Source organism: Haemaphysalis longicornis, unplaced genomic scaffold (assembly GCF_048455015.1).
Source record: "Haemaphysalis longicornis isolate Haplotype H1 unplaced genomic scaffold, Haemaphysalis longicornis Haplotype H1 scaffold_11, whole genome shotgun sequence".
Classification (NCBI taxonomy): domain Eukaryota; kingdom Metazoa; phylum Arthropoda; class Arachnida; order Ixodida; family Ixodidae; genus Haemaphysalis; species Haemaphysalis longicornis.
This window is the reverse complement of record NW_027526214.1, coordinates 125,537,885-125,564,653: the sequence shown is the minus strand read 5'-3', so window position 1 is coordinate 125,564,653 and position 26,769 is coordinate 125,537,885. Positions and strand designations below refer to the sequence as shown.

The following is a 26,769-nucleotide window of genomic DNA, read 5'->3' as shown; positions in this document are numbered from 1 at the left end:
TGCTATCACTGGTTAATACAGTGCTAATTTTTATCAAGAGGTTTGTAACCCGTTAATAAATTATGTTCATTATTACAACCAAAATGATTGAGTTTTCACGTATCGCTTCATCGGCTTCATCTTCTGGCATCAACCAACGCCGCCTATATAGGCCGACTGAAGCCGTAGCCAGCCGTAGCCGCAGCCCTCACTGTTGCAACACACATGGCAACACACATTACGCCGCGTTTCTTTTCTTGCGCTGGTCGATCGTTGTCGTATGCACGTAGTGTGACCGTGTAACAAAGCGTAACCGTGTAACGTTTTCGTTCAGTATGTTTTGGAAGGTAGAAGAGAAGTCGTTGGGCCTACGGACGAGCGTAATTTTTTTGTGGTGGACGTCGACGACTACGAGCGTGGCGTGGGAAGTGTTTTGTGTTTTGGCTCGGCGACAGCGAGACGCGGGAAGATTATTCGACGGCACCATCGTTCACATGACCGGTAAGTGTTCTTACCCTTAAATTGTGCATAACAGTGTCTGAGCGCTTTTTAGCAGTTTTACATCTGCCACTAACCGCAGAAAGTAAGAAATGAATATCGGCATGCCGGCTGATCCGTCGGAAGGCGCGGAGATCCGCTTCACCGTATATGGCACCGACGCCGAAGAAAATGGCTCGTATTACCACCTTGCACATTTTCCACGTAACACGCTCTATTCAGGACTGTGCTGGCTACCAGTTAGTCGGGGTAGGAATTCATCTGCATTGTTCGTGTCGGCGTCGAGTAGTCGTCAAGCCACATTCTCACGTACAGTCGGCAAAAGGCTTTAACGCGCGAGCGGCGTGCTCCGGAGTGCGCGGGAGACACGTAGTGATAACGCCTGGTTTAAGATAGGTAGAATGTGTGCATGCGAGGCCCGTATCAGCGCGATGGCTGTGTCCCTCCTCGCTGCACCCGTCGCCTTGGCTTCCACGCCTTCTTTTACCGTAATAAGCGCTCTGTGCCTGCGCTGCCGGGCCGGGAAACAAAACCGGAGATTACCCGCCTTAACGCTCGTTGTGCGAATTTTTCGTCTGCATTAGCCTTGGCGCACAGCTGTTCATTGCGTTATCGTTCCGCCAATAGCTGCACGAGTCCCTTGAGCGCCACTGTCCGGTTTCAGGGCTCGGCTTTGCATGTCACTGCTGACGGGCTCACGCCACAATACTCAATGCACTGTGCAAGCGATCACGGCCCGATATCTAGTTACTATAAAACACCGGCAGCGATGCGTTTTCTGCTATTGTCGTTCGTTGTCTCGCATACAGGAAAACACTCCTGTCTAAATTGTGTAGGGCGCCGCAAAAAAAGCGTTGCACGTAGTTAAACGCAGCCAACGCTCTACTACCAATCGCTCATTTCCGCTATTGTTTCCCGGCCCGGCAGTGCAGGCAGCGCTTCTCACGACGAAAGAAGGTACGGAATTCAAGGCGACGGGCACAGCGACAAGGGAAAGAACCATCGCGCTGATGCGGGTCGCTCATGCTCACATTCTACCGGTGTCAAACCAGGCGTTCTCACTAAGTGTCTCGCGCGCAGTCTAGAGCACGCCGCTCGCGCGTTATAGACAAGCCTTTTGCCGACTATACGAGCTTCGAAATCGTGGTTTTTCTGTGAAGGCCGTCTTGCCAGCAGCCACTGCAGTAATGGTATTTGTAAATGCTCTTATCGAACATGACGCACATAAATGCCACGGCGCTAGAATAGCCACCGCTTTCAGGTATGTTTATTAGGGGAAGTCAATATTTGAATGAAAGTTGACCTCATAACTATCATTAAATACGTGTATAATGACACTGAAGTGTGCTTGTTGCTCTAAATAGGTGTCATTATGGTGGACGAGGCTCGGAACAAGTATGGCATGTTATCTCTTGACCTCTCATTGCAGGCAGACAAAAAAACTGCGAAGGCAGAGAAAAGATCAGCGAAGGTCGGCATCATTCTTCGAGCTGCCGCAAGGGACCAAGACCCTGTAGCAGTTTTAAGGAAGAGGGTCATGCAATTGGAGGCCGAGATGCGGGGCCTGCGATCACTCAACATGGAGTTGCCGGCAAGTTCTTTTCACCAGTGCGTAAACAATGCTCCATCTGTGTGCATGGCTTCTTATCACTATTATGAGCTAAGCAACGTACCAGATACTGCAGTTGCTATCATTCTTAGTTGGCTGTAATGTCAACTGTTGCAGGAAGGTTTCACTTCCTCAAACGTGTGGCATTACCATCTAAGGAGCCTACAGCCTGATTGAACAGGTTCCTTTCTTCGGGTGGGTGAAAACAAAACTGCCCTGCAGCACGACCTTGTCACGTGGCTTCTATACGAAGATTTTGAGCTATTGGTTTATCTAGTTGCTAGCCATGGCCTTTTTGCAGTCACTGCACAAATTACTGCCCATTGAAAGTGCTTCACTCGCTGTAAAGGATTTTGACAATGAGATTGTTTGGAAGAGAAGGCCTAGTAAAAAAAATTAATAAAACTGCAATTCTAGTGAAAGTGCAGGAACATGGCAATGCTCCTTTATGTTTTGTAGCAGACTTGCTAACAATGTGACTATGAGTGGGCAACACAACTTATTGCTCTATATTTTTCATACAGCCCCAACCCTAAAAGTGACTTGTTAGTCTCATAAAAGGACAATCTGCACCTATGTAGAATGACTTGTTTGCGATTTTGTGCGTGCTGAGAATGGTATTGACCAACCTTTAAATTCCTTTAAAAGCGGAGCAATTATTAAAGGCTGTGGCTAGCGTTCCGTCCAGACGGAACGATATACAAGTGCTAAAGTTCCGTCGAGACGGAACGGGGCGCTGCGGGTTATGCTTCCGTCCAGACGAGAGAGAGAGAAACAACATTTATTCAGGCCTGCGTAAACCCGGTGGGCGTTCGCCGGCGTGAAATTTGTACAGTTCCGTCTAGGTGAAAGGAAAACCGGCTGATTAGACGACGTGCTCCGTCTTCAGATTTGGTGTAGGCGTTGCACTTCGAATAATGGCAGTATTGTACCGGGTTCGATTCCCCCCGGACATGCTTTTTTTTTTTTTTTCCTTTGCGTGGTTGAGCCAGCGTTTTGCAACAGTTAACGTCTTGCCCACTTTACAATTGACGCGGGGAGAGCAGTCAGTCTTGATTTCGCACTCAACCGGCTGCTCCGCTACCGCTCAATAGAGCCAAGGCCGACGTGTCCATCGCCAGAGTTCTGATCACCTCTAGTTCGTAATGGTGATCGGTGATTCGTAACGGTGACTAGCTAGTCAATGAGCAGAAGTGGTTTGACCAGTAGGGTAAAAATCTACAAAACTCAAGAAAGGCGATCGGACGGAGCATTTTCTGCCCGCGAAAATGCGCCGCGCACGCCACAGGCGCGCTGATGCTGCAGCGGAACCACCGGTACGCTGCGACCGGCGCGGCCAGTGGCAGGAACATGGCGAAGGCTTCGGCCTCGAAGTGGTGTAGGGAAACTATGGTGTCGGGAGCACGAGCGACCACTCAAAATGCCGCTCAAGACACGCACGAAGTTGCTTGAGCGGTAAAGGAGCTTATAATTTTGGGCGAGAACGGTACTACAAAACATCATCCGCACAGCTAGTGAAAGCGCCCATGCAGTATCTGCCGGGGTGGTGGCCTAAAATCTCTGGCGGTCTATGCTGGCGGAGGCAGCCGGCTGAGTCGAGCGCTTCGAAACTGCCGCCATGAGGCGCGTGCCTCCCCAATGGCGCAAGTCGCAGGCTCCTCCCACTGCCGCGCGCGACGCGCGTCATTTTCTGAGTGAGGCAGCTAGAAGACGCGGGCGTCAAAAAAAAAAAAAAACCTGCTTCACAACAAGCAGCGAGGGCAGTCGTTCTTGATATTTACCCAGCTGAATGAACCGCTTCCGCTCATTGACTAGCCAGAAGAACCGTTAATTAGTAATCACCATTACGAACTAGAGGTGATCGGAACTCTGGCGATGGACACGTCGGCCTTGGCTCTATTGAGCGGTAGCGGAGCAGCCGGTTGAGTGCGAAATCAAGACCGACTGCTCTCACCGCGTCAATTGTAAAGTGGGCAAGAAGTTAGCTGTTGCATAATGCTGGCGCAACCACGCAAAAAAAAACCAAGCATGTCCGGGGGGAATCGAACCCGGTACAATACTGCCATTATCCGAGGAGCAACCCCTACACCACATCTGAAGGTGGAGCAGGGCGTCTAATCAGCCGGTTTTGCTTTCGTCCAGACGGAACTGTACAAATTTCACGCCGGCTCCGTCGGGACGGAACGCTAAGCTCTCAGTTGTATTCCGTCTGGACGGAAGGATAACCCGCAGCGCCCTGTTCCGTCTGGACGGAACTTTAGCACTTGTATATCGTTTCGTCTGGACGGAACGCTAGCCACAGCCTTTATTAAAACTGATTGCCTGTACTGCGTATTGTTTTAAGAGTGCAACACTTTTGCATGTGACTCAGGCACCTCTCCAGGGAGTGAAAAGAGTGGACATGGCCTGCAGCTCCCTGCCAGCATGAGCCCTGCAGAACCACCAGCACCCGACACCAGCTGCGCCAGCACGAGCGGCGTCGCGGCACTACCAGCACGAGCCCTCTATGGCGCTGGCTGTGAAGAAAGTAGGTGTTTAACGCTTTCTTTCTGTTAGTCCCAGAACTTGGCTTGTTTTTGCTACTGTAGAAAGTAATCGTTTTGTAAAACATGGGGTATGTTCGACAAACAGGGTCACGTAAGACAACTCCAAAGCGGCGTACTGCTGTGCAGCTACAACAAGCATAGTGTGCCCAGTACCAACAGCAGTGCTCATCAATATTTCTATGCTTATGTGTATTTTGTACTTTTATTGTTTCTCGCACCATTCGTACTGCTGTAAAATGAATATGCATTGCATTTATGCGCAAATAGCTCATTTGGAAAGCTTGCAAGCCGTACCTAATTTGTGTTTGCTTTTGCCGGCCTCAGCCAATCGCACAGCTGGGCACATAGGATATCTAGGTTCTGTTGCGGGAAGTGAGCTAGTGGGTTGCATGGCCATTCGCTTTTTTTCCTAATTATATAGCTTATTCGGGTGAACTGCACATTAAAAGTGGTGTCACTATGATTTTAACTTGGCAATCTTTCGAATGAACCGAACTTGTGATGTGTCTGCATGGCCCCTTTAGCTGAAAGTTTTACAAGCTGGCATATACTTTTGGAGAGAAGTTTTATGAGTGTAATGTTATGCTCTGCAGTAATATAAATGAGAAAAGCACCACTTTTTTAGCACGGGGAGCATTCGTTTTACTGCGAAACAGTCTGTGTTTCAAACCCCCCCCCCCCCCCCTTTGGGTTTTATTCCAGTGAAGCCATTTTCTGGGTGCCGCTTGCTCTTGTCGTTTTTGCTAAGCACACACATATAAGCGGTTGCTGGTTTACGCGTGCACATGTGGGGACCAGAGGAAGGAGGGTAGGTCATGCATGCAAAACTATAGGTTTCACACTCTCTCACACACCCTCTTACACATGGATGTCGAACAGCCAAATGCAACCTGTCTGGTGTCTTCACTGGTCGAGCAAATTGGGTTGTGTGCTACGCACACAGTAAGGGAAACAGACAGCCCCATGTTTGTTTACTAGAATAAAGCTCGAGTCTGTCCAAGTTTAATTCAGTAAAACGACTGGTAAGTATGCTGCCTTGCAAATTATGAACAAACGTGGTTTGTTTCGTGCACTTCGTCGACTGCGCCCGGCTTCGCAGCTCATCTATGTGGAGCCATTGTGTTTCGTTCTATGAAATGGCAGAGGTTAAAAACACAGTTTTGGCAGTGTAATTTGCAGTCTTTTTACGTTGTTTGCCATTGTCTTGCATTACATGTATTGTTTTGTTCTATTGATGCAGATCCCTTCTGGCACTACCTACAGATGAAGGGCTGCGAACCAGGGGACATGAGGACGCGACACATGCTGCTAGCGAGATATCTAGCACGAGGGTCCGTGGATCTGCACCAATAAGAAGGTACATGTTTACTAATTTGGTTCTGGAAACCTAGGCCAGTGTCTCTACTGTTTTAAAGGGACCCTGCAGCACTTGCCATCGACTACTCTGAATATAGTTTGGGGTAAAGTCTATTGTCCTAGAAATCGCCCTTCCAAGAATTATGAAAAGCCCTTGACTGTCACCGAAGCTATGCACGATTAGAAATCGCGCATAGTTGTTCTCTCTCAACTCGACTGCGGACAACGCAACGAAAGCTGTGTGCTCTCTCCTGGAGAGGGGAGCGGCTTGCAGCGTTCTCTTCGGCGTCCTTGGACTTATCATAGGCTGGGGAGTATTCTCTGCAACGTGGGGGAGGGGGGGGGAGTCAATTCTGGTTTGGTGCCACAAAAAAGCAGGCATGGCTGCCTGCTTGCAAGCGCGCGCTCAGGCTGGTAGAGCGTTTTTGAAGCAATAAGCAATTGTTGCCTAGTGGTCTCGTTGAAAGGAGAGTATTGAGTTTTTCACTCAAACTCCGTGCGCACTCAGCAAAAGAAATACCAAACTGCGCGTGCAGGTTTAGGCATAGAAGAGATTGGTACACAGCGCCGATTACGGCGAATCCTCACAAGAAATGTGAGAAATGAGTCGCAAAGTTGACCAGCGACAGCCAATTGAACAGCCATGGCCGCAATGACGTCGTTTAGGCCATGCCAAGAGCGAAGAGTGCGCGGTTGGTTTTTCCCCCTCTTTCACGATTTGTGTGCTCACCGCTTCACATGGACTGGTTATATTTGGTTCAGGTATTCCTGGCAGTGTAATCTAAACCTTGTGCAGGTTTACTGGCACTGTTTAAAGAGTGTTCCAGGGTCCTTTTAATCCAAAATGGTCAGTCACTGAAACAGTGGCATTTTTGATTGTCTGCATTGATAGTTTGTCTAAATTGACACGGCAACTACGCACCTCGACTGAGAAGACTGCAGTTCACGCTGCGCGCAAATTTTGCATTAGGGAGTATCGGCACTTTTTCTTTTTAATGTGTTTAATTTGCTGAACTTTTATCGTTGGTTAACTTCACTTAGATTTGTGAGCTGGCTTATACTCTTTGGGGAAAGTTTTATGAGTATGATGTCACGCTGTAGTAATTTAACTCTCGTTAGCGCTGGAAAATTGACCGATTTTTAGGGGTCCGAGAAAAACATTTTTTCTGCAAAATCATTGGTAAGAACTAATTAGGATAAAAAAAATTACCACGCGTGGTGCCCGTGCCATGAGGTGAAGTCCAACCTGCGTTTCAACATGGGCAATTTTGGGTGGTTCCCTGGAAGAAATCTGGCGATTTGACATTATCAGAGGCACCAATGTGTCCCCGTGTGACGTAAAAACATTTTGTCAGTGACTGACTTTGCATTTACAGCCAGCACAGTATTCGGGACAAGCACGCGATGCGGAAAAACATGCATGGAGTTGAAAACGAAACTCCGTGGTTGATGGTTGTTGACGTTCACTGTCAGTTATCGCTAAAAACATAAACTTGCGGTTTATCATCACCTTCTGACTCGCTATTGTAGCCTTGCTTACAGAAGTGCGGTGCAATGCGCTAAAATTGTGCCCCGCAAACGTTGCCCAAGTAGCTATTGTGCGATAAAAAGATCAGCACTATGAGCCTCATGCATTGCAGCGCACCTAACATTTTTGAAATGCATACCTGCCAGGTTTCCCGAATTTTCATGGTTTTGTACGATTGTACGACCGAAACAAAAATCTCCCGAAAATGCACCCGTCTTCGGCTTAATCCGTTTCCCAGTATGGCCACAATGCGCCGGAGGTATACCTGACAATCCAACCCGACACCATTTGGCATCGTTATCAGTGAAGTGCTTAAAAAGTGTAGTCGGCCATGTGCAGACGGTGAACCTGTTCGTCCCATTATTAGTTTACTGTTTATAGAAACGCAGCGCCGCCGCAACTTTCATTTACGCAGGAGCACGGCCATTCTGAAGGTTTAGCAAGTCTCCAGTGGTGTAGCTTGTTGTTAGTTTAGACGAAACAACAAAACAGTTCAGTTCCTGCTGTTTTGTATTGCGCTTGCAGTATGTACTATTTCCAGGACTTTCTGAAAAGGGCGGCGTTAGCAATGCCGAACATTTAAGTGGTGCACATTGTTGGTAGTTTGTGCGAAGAAACAGTTCATTTCTTGCTATCTTGTAAGTAAATAAAAAAATGTGTGTAAAGTTACCCATTCTGTTGTTGCCCCCCCCCCCCCCCCCGGTAAGATCTCCCTAATGCCATCCCGGCAAATCTGGCAGGTATGGAAATGAAACAGTACAAAAGGTATTGGAGACTCCATCCGAATAGACATTTCAATTAAGGAGCAGCACTAGACTTCTGGAGATACCCTTGTATGGAAACGAAACTGGCAGGCGGACAGCTGGGGGTGTGTAAAGCCGGTTTGAAGTGCTCTTTTCGTCGGAACTGATATCTGGTGACTGGGTGTTATCTTTTGACTTGCATCAGAAGTTCTTATTGCAGAAAACGTTTTAGGGTGGGCGGGAAATCAGGAGTGGCATGCTTTTTTTTGTGAGGATGTTTAGCGGATGCTCAAGGCACCATGGCAGGTAGGCTTGAAGTTGAGCTAACTGCAGAGTAACACTAAATATGAATTTCGCGATGCAGAAACAAAACCGAAACTGTTGTTAATTGTTTGAATGGTCCTGTGGTAAGTAGAACTACAACACAACTAAGAACAATGTGCGCAAAGGCAATAAGACTGCCTAAAATCGTGAAGTAACTTTGCAAACGGGCACTGCTTGATATTTTCAGCCGATTTCAGGGGATATTACTTTGTGACTACAAACCTGACGTTTAAACATTATCTGATTCACCCTTCATGCCCTGATAATAAAAAACCACACGCTGATGCAGAGTACCTACGGTTGGCATGCATTGTTCTTTAGTAGCAGTGACGCGCAAAGACCACTCCCCTTTCTGCACCCATGTGATGCAAATGCATGTCAAAAATCACGTTTTTGTTGAAAAATGAAAACAAAACTGATTTTGAAAGGACATTTTCTGAGCTAAGTCCTAATGGCTTGGCTTGTTCCAGAATTGCCAGGAACGCTGTGGAAAGGGGCTTGCAAGGTATCGTTAAAATTGAACGTTTTTGAATAGGCACAGTAATGTGAAAATCACTTTATCAGCAATAGAGAGCACTTGTTATTGCTCAGCATGCAGAAGCGTGTTTAGCTTGTATAAAATGGCGCAGTTTAAGGACACAGTATTAGCAGTATGATTTTCAGTCTTTTTGTGCTGCCTGTCATTGTCTTGCATCAATGTTCGTTTTTTTTTTCTATCGATGCAGGTTCCTTCTGGCATTACCTCCAAGTGAAGGTCTGCGAGCAAGCTGAAATGCACAAGCGCCACAAGCTTCTGGCTAGATATCTCGCGCAGAATTTCGCTGATCTGCGCCGATAGGAGGTACATGGGCTTGTTTGCCAATTTGGCTGGTGTAAACGCCAGAGCCAGTGTCTCTACCGTTTTAATACTAAACAGTCATTGTGAGAAATGGCGGCATTTTTAATGGTGGATGTAATTTGCAATGTCGTTTATGTGCTTCATGAGGTGTGCATTGATAGTTTTTTTGTGTCTTTCTGTGGCTTTCTGCAGCTGTACAATTCATTAGTGGCAGCCTGTAGCTATTGATGGCTTTTCCCTGGGAATGTAGTGTATTTACTATAAGGTTTTTGCAGCTTCAGACAACTTTGCAGCGTTAGAATTGCGCGGATCATCCATAATGCTTGTAGTTAGGGACGGTGCACTTTCAGCCTTCGGCAAGCCAATTCTAATGGTACTTGTACTTGTTTTTTCGAGCCTGGAGCTGTGTGTGCATGAAGGAAACTAAAATAAAATTTTTGTATTCTCTTCAGTTTGCCTGTGCATGGGCTCGTGGCATATTTGGGCTGTCTTAACTGTTTACTTACAGTGGACAGCCCAAATACAGTGCATGGCTGGATTCAAAAATACTGATATTTGCTGCAACAGAATTGTTATGAATGCATTGTGCGACAGGTCAGGACTGCAAGACGCCAGGAATACATAACACAGCATCAGGACTTCGACAAGACAGGCATGATTCTCGCAGTAGAGCATCAGAACTGTGACATACTACAGGATTACTATAGGACTGCGACATACTACAGGATCACTACAGGATTACTACAGGGCTACGACATACTACAGGATCACTACAGGTTTACTACAGGACTATGACATACTACAGGATCACTACAGGACTACAACACACGATAAAACAACAAAATTGCTACAGGAATACTACACACGACAAATGTCAGAATGACGACACAACACGACGACTGTACGACAAGACTACGACGGTACGACTGTACGACACGCAAAAATACGACAAACGACGTACTACAGAAATTTTTCTGTTGTTATTTTCGACTGGGTTATGACATTACACTTGTGATAACCAATGGCAACCGCGCTGAAATTAAGACTACTTTACAAACAAGAGGAGAGGCAGTGATAGAAGGGGCCGGTCGAGCAGGCCACCACACCTGCTCGCCAGCAAAATCTCAGCTTCGGGAAGACCCTAAATTAGTGAATTTTATGGACATCGTCTCAACTAAGACAAAGTGTCAAAAAGTTTTATGTTGTACCAATGCTAAACACGGGGTAAACCACGCTTGTCGAAAGGAAAGTGATAAATAAGGACAACTTTGTGCATGAAAGCGGTGAGATTTGGTTCAATAATCACCGCTGTCAGGCAAACATTTGTCCTTATTTGCCCCTGTCAAAATAAGTGAACAGTCCCGGTCATGCATTTGAACATCTCAAAGCAATGATTTTAGAATCCGCTTTCAAAACCCACCACGACCGCGAGGTTCAGGAATCTTATCCCATGTATAAATTTAGGTCAGCGACACTTGGTATCAATGAAAGTTACCGAAAACTAACGAGCTCACGGAAAACATAGTAATGATTAAAATTGGCGACCTCATCATTTTTAACCCGTTGTTCATTTTCCCTACCCTTGAATTCCCCACTAAAATTCGCACAAGCTCTAAAAGTACAGCAGCTTTATTCGCGTAATGCAGCTCCACAATGCGATTTCTCCTTTGGAAAGAGGCCGCGCTTCCCCACCACTTTGCAACATTTAACCCTTTCTGATCCCCCGCATGTGGCACCTTGAGTAATCCACGGACCCCGAGCCCCCCAAACATAAGCTGTAACCTACCGTGGTCAAGTGTTTAAAGGTGAATGGTAAGAAACCACAAACGGTGGCCGTCGGAGCCCAGGTCCAGCTCCGGCGGATGGGCTCCCTGTCTGTTTACTAGGCAGGGAGCTCCGGACCTCTCTCGGTATCAGGGTAACCCGAGCGAAGGAAGTACCCCCGTCCCCTGCTTTTTTCTATGCTGTATGAAAAATTCAAGCCCCCCTCCAAAACAAAAGTCTTGTTTTCTCCACTTCCAAGCATGAGATTCCCAAAGCCAGACAACTGCTCTCGTTTCATGGTCATCGAATCTCTTTACGCAGCCCGCCCTCTTGATTCACAATCAGTACTTCTGATCAACAAGTATCTTGACTGAATAACTGGAAAAACATACAATGCAGGAAAAAATTCGCGCCAATCCACCCTATGAATGAGGTTGGAAAGCAAAGCTGTAAATGGCACGCACAACGATTACTCATGCGACGTCACTTAAATTCACTCACGTCGCTCTACAAGTAGTGAAACGAGAGAGAAGTGTAATGCACTTAACCACACCATTTAATACTTCAAAGAGATATTCTTGGTATGGTTAAATCGATGCAGGATGCATGCAGTTGTATTGGTGTAGCACATGAGTGGAAACTCTTTTATTATAAAATTGACACAAGCTCAAACCCAGTGTTAGATTACCTCACTTCTCCGTCTCTGCCACCGCGGACGAAAGCGACGAGATCGGCGGCGGAGACGGAGGAGGACGAGGAGTGCCAGGAGGCGAAGGAAGTACTTCCATTCACATTCCTGAATGGCCCAGAGTGCGGCCCAGGGGAGTGGTTACTTCTGCACTGGATCCCATACGTAGTCCGCGCCGCCTGCTCTCTGTCCACCAGCTTAAACTGGGCAGGGGCTGTAGAGCAGCATCTCCCATTGCTCGTGCTGGGTAGTTGACGGAAGGAGAGGAGGGTGCTCAGCACTAAGGTCTGACGCCCGATTATGTGGCGTAGCGTCCCTACCTATGAGCAAAATTTACATTCAGCGTCATAGCGATTCGGGTGGATTAAGGGTAGACGCGTCGGGTGTGGGAAGGACCCGGATTGTATGTGCCGTAGGGTAGTTTGCTGTTCTCTGGAAACGTCCGAGTAAATCCAAGGTTGGGTCTGTCCTTGAAGGTGATAATGCAGGGCTATGCTTCTGAACGAGACAAGCGGGTGACTCTCCTCGTGCAGCTCCGCAGCACGGGGGGTAAAAACGCAGGCTTGTTGGTGGGCGTATTGGTTGCCCTGCGTGGAAGCGTGAGCGGGTGTCCAGATGAGCTGAAAGGAACGGTTTGGGGAGTGGATCCTTAGCACACGCAATGCAGGTGGGGACACCCAAGCGAAATGGTAATTCCGGTTGGCTTGTTGGAAATCAGTGACTACCTTCCGAGTCCCTATTTATTTATTTATTTATTTATTTATTTATTTATTTATTTATTTATTTATTTATTTATTTATTTATTTATTTATTTATTTATTTATTTATTTATTTATTTATTTATTTATTTATTTATTTATTTATTTATTTATTTATTTATTTATTTATTTATTTATTTATTTATTTATTTATTTATTTATTTATTTATTTATTTATTTATTTATTTATTTATTTATTTATTTATTTATTTATTTATTTATTTATTTATTTATTTATTTATTTATTTCAGGTACCCTCATGGCCCAGAGGGCATTAATGAGGGGAGTGGTACATCTGGGTGGTCGAATTGTACAGACATTGTAAACAAATAAAACAATATACACAAACACTAAACCAATAAGTATGCAGCAGTGCGCAGGTATATACAAAGTCTTTACACAAATCTACCCGCCGCGGTGGCTCAGTGACTAAGGCGTTGCGCTGCTGAGCACGAGGTCGCGGGTTCGATTCCCGGCCGCGGCGGCCGCTTTTCTGATGGAGGCGAAAAGCAAAAACGCCCGTGTGTACGAGATTTCGGCGCACGTTAAAGATCCCCAGGTGGTCAAAATTAATCCGGAGCCCTCCACTACGGCGCGCCTCATCGCCTGCGTTGCGTCGGCGCGTTAAACCCTACAATCAATCAATCAATCAATCAATTTACACAAATCTACACAGGTATTGCCTCTAGCACAGAACACTAACAAAACTAACATTGAATATTGCATGCCAAAAAAATACCAAATTGAAAGAAAAATAAACTGTGGCAAAAAAGGCCACAAACTAGATAGAAGTGAAGTAATCAGACACTTTCTTTCTAAACTGGTCAATGTTGTTAGTAAGCATTAGGGCTGGTGGCAAGCGATTCCACTCCGCTGTAGTTCTAGGAATAAACGAATTTGAATATGATAGGCATTTCGGGATACCAACTTTGCAAGAATGATCTATGCGCAACGAAACATGAGTGGGGGGTGAGATAAGAGCATTTTTAAGGGTGGCGTTTAGTTTATAGATTTTAAAGAAGAGGCACATGCGCGATACCTTTCTGCGCAGTGTGAGTGGTTCGAGAGATAGAGTTGTTTTCATTTGCGTTACGCTTGATAAACGGCCGTAGTCATGAAGGATGAAACGCGATGCACGGTTCTGGATTGCTTCAAGAGCATTTATTAATGATTTATTGCATGGATCCCACACTGAAGACGCGTATTCGAGTTTTGACCGAACAAGTGACTTATACAATAGTAGTTTAACCGAAGCGGGGGCTACGAAAAAATGTCGCCTAATAAAACCAAGCATTCGGTTAGCATTCAAGATAATAGAAGAGACGTGCATATTCCAACTAAGGTCTGCTGTTAAGATAACCCCGAGGTATTTATAAGACGAAACTGGTAACAATGGGGAGCTGCTTATACTGTAAGAGGAAGGGTGTAAGTTACGTTGGCGTGAGAACCGCATTACTTTACATTTATTAATATTAAGTGTCATATGCCAAGTCGAGCACCAATTATCGATAGCATCAAGATCCTGTTGAAGCAAAGAAACATCGTTAGTATTTTTTATTTCGCGGTAAATAACGCAGTCATCGGCAAAACGTTTTACAGAAGAGGTCAGATTGTTGGGCAGATCATTAATATATATAAGAAAAAGCAACGGTCCCAAAACTGAACCTTGTGGAACGCCTGAAGTGACAGGAAGAGCGGAAGAGTTAAATCTATTAACATGAACAAATTGAGAGCGATCTGTTAGAAAACCTTTAATCCACTTAACAACATTAGGGTCTATATTCAGGTGGCTTAGTTTGTGAAGAAGCAGGCTGTGGGGCACTTTATCGAACGCCTTACAAAAATCTATAAATATGCAATCAGCTACGGAACCGTTATCAAGTACAGAATGAAGGTCGTTTGTGAAGGCTACCAACTGCGTCTCACACGAAAATAATTTTCTAAAGCCGTGTTGCTCAGGTGTAAAAAATGAGAATGATTCAAGAAAACTTGCCAAGTGAGAAGCGATGACGTGTTCAATTATTTTACAAGGGATACTTGTTAACGATATGGGGCGATATTTCGAAGCGGAATGTTTGTCACCAGATTTATGGAGTGGAATCACTTTTCCTATTCTCCAGTCATCTGGAATCTCCCCAGATTGAAGAGACTGATTAAATATTTTGGACAATATAATGGCGGAATAAACTGAGGTGTTTTAAGCACTTTTGTATTAATATCATCAGGACCACAACTGGAAGACAATTTGAGGCTCTCAATTAAGCATACACTGCCATCAAAATCAAAATTAATAGGATCCATGGGGAAATCAATGTGAGTGTGACAAGCAGGAAGTGACGGGTTAGTACAACTCGAAAATGTTTTTGCAAACGTGTCATTCAGAACGACGGCGCAATCAGCGTTGCTGATTCGGTTTGACTGCAAATCAACAAGAGAAATTGTTGAATCCTCGGTGTCGTTAATCGTACTCCAGAATTTTTTAGGGTTTTTGGAAAACAGTTCAGGTAGTGTAACATTCATAAACTTGTGTTTTGATTCATTTAAAGCTTTCTTATAAGTACGTACGATATCATTTACTGCTGACCAGTGCTCCAATTTACCAGACCGCTTTGCTCTGATGAAGAAACGTCTTTTTTTGTTAGCAAGGCGTTTTAATGCACGGCTGAACCATGGAAACTGGCGGTTAGTGGTAATGATCTTTTGTGCAATATGTTGTTTAATTAAATTGTGAATGGTACTTTTCAACATGTGCCAAGTTTCAGTGACCGATCGGTCGTCGAAACCAACAAGAAATTCATCCAGAAAAGTCTTCAGACCATCATTAATGGCGGAAAAGTTAGCCTTTCTGTAATCGTGAATAACCTTAGAATTATTACGGGACACGCGAGTTGGAAAATTCAAGAACATGTGTATTACGGAGTGATCGCTTATTTTCGGTAAGTAGCTGATGTTGGTGACAAGATCGGGAGCTGTTGTTAACAATAAATCAAGTATGTTAGACGTGGAATCCGTTATTCTTGTTGGCTGATCGATAACCTGAGATAAGGAAAAGGTTGAGCAGAGTGCCACAAAATTTGATGATTCGCATGTTTCTTCACTTGAGATAGCGGGTGACTCCCAGTTAACATCGGGAAAATTAAAGTCACCAAAAGGAAATATCTGCTGATCAGGAAACTTTGTGTGAATGGTGTTAATGGTGTCGTGAAGATCATTACAAAAACCTAGTGGCGTAGACGGCGGGCGATAACATACACAGATTAGGAACTTGGTAAAGTTAACAGATACCTGAACGCAAGTGAATTCAAGATTTGTAGCGATATTGACTCGTGAACATTCTAAATTGTGGTTCACAGCAACTAAGACACCACCGCCACGCTTCGAGGAGCGATCGCATCGGAATAGATTGTAGCACGTTTGAGTAGAAAAAAATTCACTGTCACGTACAGATTCATTCAACCAAGTCTCAGTTAATACAATAATGTCAGCGGCAGTAGTGTCAGCAGCACAAGAAATAGAATCGTGATTACGAACTACACTTCGTATGTTAGTGAAAAGAACTGAAATGTTACTTGGCGTCCGCGGCGAGTTATGTGTACGGACGGCGAGCTATACTGGGTAAGCATGTGGAAAAAGCGTTGAATGCTCAGCTTCGGGGGCACTACGATATCTAATTTTTTCCTTTACTTCACCGGCTACTTCGCAATACTCGTAACACTTATCGTTTAAGATAAGCTTATTATAGCGGAGCTTGAACTTTTCATCTGGCGCTGAGCGTTTCGCAAAATCGACTAGCATTTTACGCGCATGTCGGGTAGCTGGCGAGAAGTCTTCACTGATTGCGATGTCTGATTCTTTAAGTTTGGTTTTCGCGCACAGAACCTTTTCTTTTGTTTTGTAGTTTGCAAACTTCACTATGATTGGTCGTGCTTGGTCGCGATGCGGTGTGCCAACCCTGTGAGCACGAGCGATATCGTTATCGACAAGATTAATCGACATTTGGTTAAGGACAATCTTCTTGACTTTTTTCTCTGAGTCCGCCCATGTTTCCGATGGGTGATCAGGCACATTAAAAAATACAAGGTTGTCCCTTCTAGCTCTATCCTCTAGATCTGACAAACGTGCTTTTAACAAAAAGTTTTCGTTTTGAAGGCTACTAATTGTTTGTTGTACTGTTGTCAGGTCTTCAGCATGCGCTTCCAGAACTTCCAACCTGCTTTTCATGGAGCCTAACCTCTCAGATATGCTAGTGACCGTCGCGTTCAGTTCGGCGTGCTTCGACGTTAAGCTTCCGATGGAATCAAGTATGCGCACCTGACCCTCCTCAATCAACATTGAACGGGCTGTGAGGTCGCGCAGCATTGTTATAACAACATCGTTCGTTGGCTCAGGTGGTGCTTCTGATGCCTGCCCCGCGCCCTGGCGAGTTTTGTTAGGCCCCGGGTTAAGCTCCAAGTCCCCCGACAGTAACAGTTTCAACACATCAAAGCACTCATTTACATGTTGTAAGAGCACTTGTGGGCATGGGAATACAACAAGAAATGCGTTATTGGAGCGTTTAGAAGGCGCTTCACAAACCTGTAACAGGCAGAGACGAAAAACATTTGTGAGCCGCATCGTAGCGTTGCTCCCATGCCCACTGAAGTGGCACGGCTGGCGCGATGTGCTTACATCGGGTGGCGTTGCTGACGTAATTGAAGATGTCCAGGGTGATCCAGAGGGAGCCACAGGGACTTGCGTCAGCGTGGTCTCCCATGGCATGCCGGAGCACAAGTCATGTAGCGCAGGTTCGGGGACGATCGGCGTTGCAGGAGAAGCGTCACCGGAAAGACACTCGGTCAAACCGACAGCGCATGCGTTGAAAACGGACGGCAACTGTAACAGGCAGAGACGAAAAACATTTGTGAGCCGCATCGTAGCGTTGCTCCCATGCCCACTCCATGCCCAAAGCAATTGAATGAGAGCAAAGGCGATGGATGCCTCTTCTGCCTCTGAGTGAGGCACACGCAAAAAGGTTCGTTCAGCAGGTAGCCACGATGACAGCGTACTGCGCCCGCCGATGTTTGAGGCGTCTGTGGCCGCAAGCAGCTGTATGATCCCCACAAAGGGTGGTGAGCGCTTGAGCACGTGCTTGTCGGCGACTGGCGTCGCGTGAGGGGTTCATATTGTAACGTGGTGGCAGAGCAGATGAGACGAACCATAAAGAAGGTGAACAATCTATTACAGTATTTACATGGCGGTGATCAGACAGCCAGCGCAGGGTCCGCCAGCACTTACTTCGTCGTCGTCGTAGCTGGTCTTTTGTGATGGCGCTATTGTCCACCTAGATGCTGCGTCAAATTACCCCCAGTCGAATTATCCCAGTATAATAAATAATCCCATAATAAATATCCCAGAATAAAATTATCCCAGTCGAAGCTTCGCCGCGATGAGGGCATTGATGCCGACGAGCAATGCGACAGAATACAAGCCAAACAGCGTGTCCCACCCAGCTTCATCGTCGTCGATGATGCTCGTGTGTGACGCTTCACGCCGCTGCCTTCTTCCCCGTCTTTGATGGGATAACATAACCCTCTTCTTTAAGGCGACTGTCCCAGTCGAGGCCGCAGTAGCATGATGAGCTCGGTGAAGATGAACGATGTGATGAGAATATACAGTGAAGAAGCTCTGGCCACCGCGGATGTAAGTGATGGCTTTTGTGAGCAATGTCGTGAAGCAGCAACGACCGCAAAGCAACGATGAACCGGTGAGGGCTTGTAACCACGTCGGACCACAGGGCTGGGAACACTTCGTCGTCGTCTGGTCGCATAATGTAGCGTGGCGGCATGACAAATGAGACGAACTAAGGTGAAGAATGATGAATAGTCTATTTACAGTATTTACAAGATAATGATCACCTAATTTTCTGCCAGCATCTCCAAGAATGGTGCAGAAAAAACAGCTTAACTCTGAATGAAGCAAAAACAAAATGCGTACTTTTATCGTGTTCTATCCTGGGTGAACTTTTTAAGCGAATCTTTTAATAGAAATTTTAAACGAATTTTACTATCTGTATTTTCGTATACCTTCTTCTTTATTTCCTTTTTTTCCTTTTTTCCCTTCTTTTCTCTTTTTTTTTTCTCGCACCTACCACTGCTGTGTACGGGTGGATGGAGCTTCGTCAAGCTGCGAAAGTGCGGCTTATTTCTCCGACCACCTTTTTTTCGTCGTATTTATGGCGAAAAATAAACTTCTCTTTGATTGATTGATAGCCACCGCAGGGTTCGCCAGCACCTTCGTCGTCGTCGTCGCGTGTCCTTATGTTATGACGCTGAGTGGTATAGCCCACTGTTATGCCCGTAATAATATTTCTAAGGAAAGAGGCCATCTTTAGTTACCGTCGCCCAGAGTTCGGTAGTACATCAGGCGGAGTGACATTCTTTGCTGCCCAGCCAATCTGGCGGAAGTTGCGGCGACCCGCCGCAGTTCTGATCATTTGGAGCTTATATGGTTAGAAAGATGACCCCCTATCACCTCTTCCACCATGTTGTAGAGCCCCGTGCTAAACGGCCTCTGTGTGGACGCACTCATGGGAAGACCAATCGCTTGCTCAAAAGCCTTTCTAATCATTATAAAAAAGCATTGTGGCGGTGCTCCAGCGGCGATGGCGCTGGGGCTGAGCGACAACCAATAAGAGGTGCGTCGCCGGTGCGCAAGCAGCCACGAACGCCACGAGCGTGGAATAAAACGGGGCCCCATTTTCTGGGTGGACGGCATAGCGTTCAGACGTGTCTCGGCTGGTCTCTCTGTCGCGTTCGCGACATTGGTGACCCGGACGCTGCAGCGGAGTCAAGCAGCCAGAATGGACCCTCCTCGCGACACCTGCGGCAATTCTGCGTCCTCCGCAGCCTCTTCACATGGCATCTCCGCCATCGCCTGCCGTTTGCCCACCTTCAGCGCCGACCAACCCGACGTGTGGTTCCTTCAAGCCGAGGCAAGTTTCCGACTGAGCCACATCACGTCGCAAGAGACCCGCTTCTGCCACCCCCAACAGCCACTACCTATTGAGATCGCGGTCCAAGTTCACGACATCCCCGCAAACCCACCTACCACGAACCCTTACGACACGAAGGCTGCCATCTTGAGCCGCACGAGGCCTTCGGAACGGCAGCGTTTCCAGCGGCTGCTTTCTGCGGAGGAGTTGGGTGATCGTCGACCTTCGCACCTCCTTTGCGAACTGCAAATCCTGCTCGGCGACACACCTTCCGCCACGGACTCCCGCTTGCTGAAGGAACTTTTCCTACAACGGCTTCCCTCGTCTGCGCAAATGATCCTCGCGACGGCTTCTGACCTTCCCTTGCCACAATTGGCCGCGCACGCCGACAAGATAATGGAAGTCACCACATTACCTTCGTCTCCAACCACGGTGGCATCCGTTCGATCTCCCGAACATACCACCGTGGGGGCTACCACCTTGCCCTCACCGGTATCCAACGACGTCACCGCTCTACAAGAGCGCATGCAAACCCTGGAGTAGCTTGTCGAGTCTGCTGGCTACCGCTCGTCGCAAGGGTGCAACACTCGTCGGTTTCACCGTTCTCCCCGTCCCTCGTCGCCGCACGTTTACCGTCAGGAGTACACAACGCGCCAGCAGCCCCGTCACACTGATTCCTTGTGCTGGTACCATCGCCGCTTCGGTGCAGCGGCGCAACGCTGCACCCGTCCTTGTGGCTGGTCGGGAAACGCGACGAGGGATCGTTAGCGGCGGCGAACGATTCCCGAGCCAGCGACAGCCGCCTCTTCTACATCACGGATGCAACGAGTGGTCAGCGTTTTCTAGTTGACACTGGTGCTGAAGTGAGTGTGCTCCCCGCTAATTCCTATGACCGCACTCAACCACTACTGTGCCATCTCCAAGCTATTAACAAGTCCAGCATCCCCGTGTACAGAAAAAAATCCCTAAACATCGGCCTACGCCGTGCGTTCCGCTGGATCTTCCTCGTGGCCAACGTGAGTCACGCCATTCTAGGAGCCGATTTCCTTTCGAACTTTGGCCTCCTAGTTGACATGTCCCGAAAAAGAATCCTGGACGCCGCAACCGGCCTTTCTGTCACAGGCCGATCTTCTACCGTCTTCCCGTTCGCCTTTACGCTTCTTTGCGACCTACCTTCTCCGTACCGAGGGTTGCTGAATGAGTTTCCTTCCTTGACTGCACCTCCTGACTGGACAAAGCCAGTGAAGCATGACGTCGTTCATCAGATCATTACAACCGGTCCCCCTACGCATGCCGTGGCGCGTCGCCTTGCTCCGGAGAAACATAAAATCGCGGAGCAGGAATTTCATTACATGCACTCTAAATGAAAATACCCCGGATATGGAGTAAATTCCTTGTCCTCTAGCGTCCTCCGCATACGGGGTTTGATTTACTCCGCTAAAAGGGAGTATTTAGTAAACTCCCCTAAGGGAGGGAGCTTTTTCAGGTATTTAGAGGAGTGTTCTTGCTCTTATTAATCCGCTGCGGAGGGGAGCTTTTGGGGGCATTTAGCGGAGTATTTCGTGCTGTCAATTACTCCGTTGAAGAGGAGTTCTTGTGGCATTTAGCGGAGTATTTTATGTAATTAAGAACACCCCTGAACGAGGGCGTGTTTAACCATCCGGAGGAGTATTTTATGTCACCTAAAGTTCCGCCACGAATAAGCGTTTTTGAGTGTCTAGTGAAGTATTTTATGTTTTAAAGAACCACGATGAGCAGGGCAGTACGGAGACTTGCAAGGAACAAAACAGACGTTTATTTCCTTGTCAACTTCCACATCACCTTCACGTCAATTTCAAACTTAAAATAGAACAAATAGCACGTCAAGTTCACAATAGAACAAAATATTTGCGTTCAGAAATATATCAGCTGATACCCAAACATATAGATGGAACACGAATAAATACGATAATGTAGTCTAAGCCGCATCGAGAAATAAATCGCATCAAACACACATGAAATACAAATCAGTTGAAACATGAAATATGGTGGAAAATAAATGCGGCTACCGGCCATACGGTGGCCCATTGGGGTTGGGCTACTGAGCCCAAGGAGGGTGCATGGTACGATCCCGACTACAGCGGCGTTTTTTTTTTCTATTAACGCGAAAAACAATAAATCTCGCGAGTCGATATTTTCGCGACGTAAAAGAACCCCAGGCGGCCAAAAATCCTTCATTACGGCGCGCCCCGTAGTCATAACAGCTTGGGCTCGTTGAAACATCGATATATTTTATTTGCAGCTCCAATGTAAGCCTATCACTTCTGTGTTTATTCTGCTCACTCATAGGCGCAAATTCCAAAGAAAGTGACCAAACGTTGTAAAGCGGAAGTTAGATGTCTTCCCTCGTTAAACCGTGTGATTTATTTAAAAATAAAACCAGAAATCAAATTGAAAACCAGGACCATATTTGGCGAGTATCATTATTACCAAGTTTGTAACACAGTTTACAAGAATGACATGACTATAGCCACGTCAGAAAAAACAACTACGGGAAGGCTAACTGAATTCAAAACAGCGCAGGCAGTACCGAAAAGCCACACACATACGACGTCTCAGTACAAAAAGCCGAGGAATCACAAAAAAAAACAAACAAGCCGGGTATTCAGACATGACGAAAATGAAATATCACGAAGCCCGAAGAAAAGAAGGTGGTGTTTAACTACGAGAATGCAAACAAGGTGACGACACTGGAATGCGCATAGGGACCTGCGTAAGGCGCCCATGTTTTCTGTGCCAGTCAACTTGCTTTGTGTGCGTATATCCCCCCTTCTTGTAATCGCGTTCCCTAAACAGTGGGGGCGCGCGGCAGTTCCTCGGTGTGCGAGGTACGGCGTTCGAGAACGTTCCCAGAAAACGACGGGGAGATTTTCTCCACGCGTGACGGAGGGCGAAGCGGGCGATGTCTGCTTGAAGCAGCACCATCGTGGCGTGTTTACGGCGCATTTAGAGCTTTTATTGCGCTGGAAACTGACGGAAATAAAAGAAGAGGAATGACTTTAGGCTGGGAAAACAAACAAAAATAAATAAACAAACGTGTACAGCTATTTTGTACAGTCATGCGCTGTTTACAAAAAAAGCAACGAAATGTGAACTGTACATTGCAAACGATGGTGCTATTGCGGAGAAGGCTAGCCTCTCTATGACCGACTACTCTTAGTTTGAAGCAAAGTGCAGCTCCTGGAACATTTTTCAATGAAGAATGAAAACATTAGGCGGGTCGCTCTTACCAAATGATTGCAGCGAGACGCAAACACGTTCACTTTTACGCCACCACCACCACGTCAGTCCGCGACGGTAGCATCTTTCAAGCAAAATTGAAATTCCAGGCTTTGACAAACATCACGGCGTTAGCGAGTATGCACCTATATACCGAAGTACAAAGTATAGGCCAGAAAGCCTCCCTACCGTTTGCGACAGTTGCTGTGTAGGAAGATTGGTTGCTTTTACAGCGCAACACTGATATGCGTCGACGAGTCGTACGCTTATTGTTGATGCGGTCGCCACTTGAAGTATCCTGTTCGTGCTCCCGCACGCACCCACCGCCACATTCTACCACCGCGAAGCGAACTCGCGCACCACACAATACGTCGGGAACAGTCTTGGTTGATCTCGCTGATACATTTCTTTCTCGCGTGCCGTTTAAGCGGCAAGGTCGTCACTTTTTGGAAACTCCACGCGGCATGCCACGCTTTCTATATCGGAGCTCGGTGACTCGCTGCACGTCCACCGGGAGCAGCCGCCATCTTGACGACTGCCCTCTCATTTGCACCGAGATCTCGCGTCAGGCTCGTCCTGTAACTCCGCTCATGGACGGAGCTTTTCCGGGCGTGAATCTCCCAAGCCGGAGTTTCCTTGGAGGTGATGTGCTTAACGCCGTTCTCGGCCGGAGCAATGGTATGTTATCGTTTCGTATTTACACCGTCACTTGGTTGACGGAGTGTTAGGCGTATAGTGCTTTATACACTCCGCAGTACACAGTAAGCGTTGTACTGCTGGAGGTTTACCGGAGCATAAACCTAATGAAACTCCCCATCCGGCTTGTTTTCGTTTACTGTGTGGTTGAGATTGGCATTGCTCGCCCGTCCTCGAGCAACTGGTCCTCGTCGCTACACATGGTCCCGAAGAAATCTGGTGACTGGAAACCCTGCGGTCATTACCGCTCCTTCAACGTGGCCACTGTACCCGACAGGTACCCCCTAGCTAATAAACAGGACTTCACCAATAACCTCAGCGGATGTACCATATTTTCAAAGCTTGACCTCCAAAAAGCCTACCACCAAATCCCGGTATCCCCGGATGACGTCAAGAAAACTGCCATCATTACACCGTTTGGCCTTTTCGAATTCACCCGAATGCCTTTCGGGTTGCGCAACGCAGCTCAGACTTTTCAACGCTTCATAAATGTCGTCCTCTGCGGCTTGCCTTTTGTTTTGTTTTCGTCTACATAGATGACGTTCTTGTCGCCAGTTCGTCGTTATCTGAGCATCTGCACCATCTGCGGATAGTTTTCGAACGCCTAGCAGAGCATGGCCTCATCCTTAACAGCGAAAATTGCGCATTCGGGGTGCCGTCATTGGAGTATCTCGGTTACCTCGTTGACCGCAATCGAATTCGCCCTCTACCAGACAAAGTGAAGGCCATAATCGACTTCCCTCGGCCTGAGTCCTTACGCCGACTGCGCCGTTTCCTAGGAATGGTAAATTATTACCGACGGTTCATCCCAAACTGTGCGTCCATTGTGCACCCTCTCGAAATTTCCCTTCAAGCTTCCAAGTCTACCGAGTGCAAGCTTGAATGGCCTGAAACTGCCGATCGCGCATTCACTACCATCAAGGAGCGCCTCGCTTCTGCTACTCTCCTTGTGCACCCACGCCACAACGCTCCCACGAGCCTGATGGTAGACGCTTCCCACTGTGCGATTGGAGGTGTACTTCAGCAGCACATCCGCGGCAGCTGGCACCCGCTCGGTTTCTTTTCGAAGAAGCTTTCTCCCACTGAGCAACGGTACAGCACTTTCGGACGGGTACTCCTGGCGGCATACCTCGCTGTGAAGCATTTCCGCTTTTTCCTCGAAGGCCGCAGCTTCGTGATCTTCACCGATCACAAGCCTCTTACGAACGCCTTCAAGTCATCGAAGACTACATATTCTCCCCGAGAGACGCGACATTTGGCTTATCTTGCAGAGTTTACGACGGACATTCGGCATGTCAAGGGAGTTAACAACATTCCAGCCGACGCCCTTAGCCGTATTTCCGCCGTACAGCGCTCCGGTTTCAGTTCTCAGGAGTTGGCCCAAGCCCAAAGCGATGACGAGGAGCTCCGAACTCTGCGTTCTTCAAACAGTTCCTCTCTGCAACTCCAGGACATTATCTGCCCTCATTCGGGAATCAGCATCGTTTGCGACATTGATCCGATTTCAGGCCGCAGACGACCGTACCTTCCTGCTCCTCTCAGGCGCATTGCTTTCGACTCCATTCACCGTCTCTCTCATCCTGGAGTACGTGCCTCACGGCGTTTGGTTGCCGAGAAATACGTCCGGCCTGGAACGAATTCTGACGTACGCGCATGGGCTCGCTCCTGCCTCGCCTGCCAGCAATGCAAGGTCTCTCGGCATACCACATCACCAATGGCCCATTTTCCCTTGCCGGACTCTAGGTTCTCCACAATTCGCGTCGACCTCGTTGGCCCGCTACCACCATCTAAGGGCTACCGTTACATCTTGACAGTGATCGACCGTTTTACTCGCTGGCCGGAGGCGGTTGCAATCGACGATATAACGGCTGAGACTGTTGCTTGCACACTTATGTCCACGTGGATCGCCCGTTTTGGCGTGACCTCGGACCTTGGCCGCCAATTTGAGTCTACGCTCTTTCACCGTTTGACATGTCTACTCGGTGTAACGCACCTAAAAACAACGGCCTACCATCCTCAAGCCAACAGCATGGTAGAAAGGTTTCATCGTCAGCTAAAGGCCTCATTGATGGCTCACGAATTACCTGAAGAGTGGACAGCTCACCTTCCTCTTGTGCTGCTAGGATTACGCACTGTCATCAAAGATATTGGTTGTGCCGCCTCTCAAATTGTCTATGGCACATCTTTGCGCTTACCGGCAGACTTCCTGGTTCCTCCCCAGCCGCAAGACAACCTTTCGCCTCCTGGACTGTCCTACGTAAACGATTTAACCCGGTTTTTCAGCTATATCCGTACCCAACCATCACGGTCGTGTTCCCCCAAGCACACTTTTATCCAACCAAACCTTTCTGACTGCCAGTACGTTTTCATCCGTGTCGACAGTACCCACCGGCCACTTCAACCGCCATACACCAGCCCTCATCTCGTCATTTCACGCTCTGACAAGACGTTTACAGTTCGCGTCAATGGCCGCGACACCATCGTTTCCATCGATCGCCTCAAGCCCGCATCCACCGAAGCTGCCCTGCCTGCGTTCCAATCCACCACCCACCATTCCACCCTGAACACCACCACTCTCCCTTCCCTTCGCACCACCACCCGCGAACCTCGCAACGCAAAGACTGTGCGTTTTGCTGTACCGCTCTCTACACGGAATCCTCCTCCAGACTCCATCTCCAGGGGAGGGGGCTATGTGGCGGCGCTCCAGCGGCGATGGCGCTGGGGCTGAGCGACAACCAATGAGAGCGGGCCTTGTGTCGCCGGTGCGCAAGCAGCCACGAACGGCACGGGCGTGGAATAAAACAGTGCCCCAGTTTCTGGGTGCACGGCATAGCGTTCAGACGTGTCTCGGCTCGTCTCTCTGTCGCGTTCGCGACAGCATCTTTATGTCCTCCTTGCCGAGACGAAAACAGGGGATTGACGTAAGTAATTCTCGAAAGGAAGAAAGCTTCAATTGATCGAAAGGTACCGGATTCCTAGAGGCCTCGCTTCTTGGTGGCAACTCGCATGATCATGTGTATGATATGATTGATGCTGTGTTTGAGGCGCTGCAAGGATACATCACTCGTGGTGTTGGCTTGGAGATGTAGGCCCAAGATCTTGATCCTGGGGCTTGGAGTGATGGCCTGGCCATCAAGGACTATTTGAATGTGCTTCTGGGTGTGTAATTTGGCGTGAGGGTGGACGACAAGGAGCTGTGATTTTTTACGCGAAC

General features: G+C 47.5%; 1 long non-coding RNA gene across 1 annotated transcript; it reads left to right on the top strand.

Annotated features, from left to right (window-relative positions):
* Positions 1-205: 205 nt before the first annotated feature.
* LOC144160999 (uncharacterized) lies at positions 206-9,872 on the top strand. The gene is made up of 5 exons (XR_013320467.1): positions 206-480; positions 1,907-2,085; positions 4,458-4,613; positions 5,873-5,989; positions 9,309-9,872. It is a non-coding gene; the product is annotated as an uncharacterized LOC144160999 (long non-coding RNA).
* Positions 9,873-26,769: the final 16,897 nt, after the last annotated feature.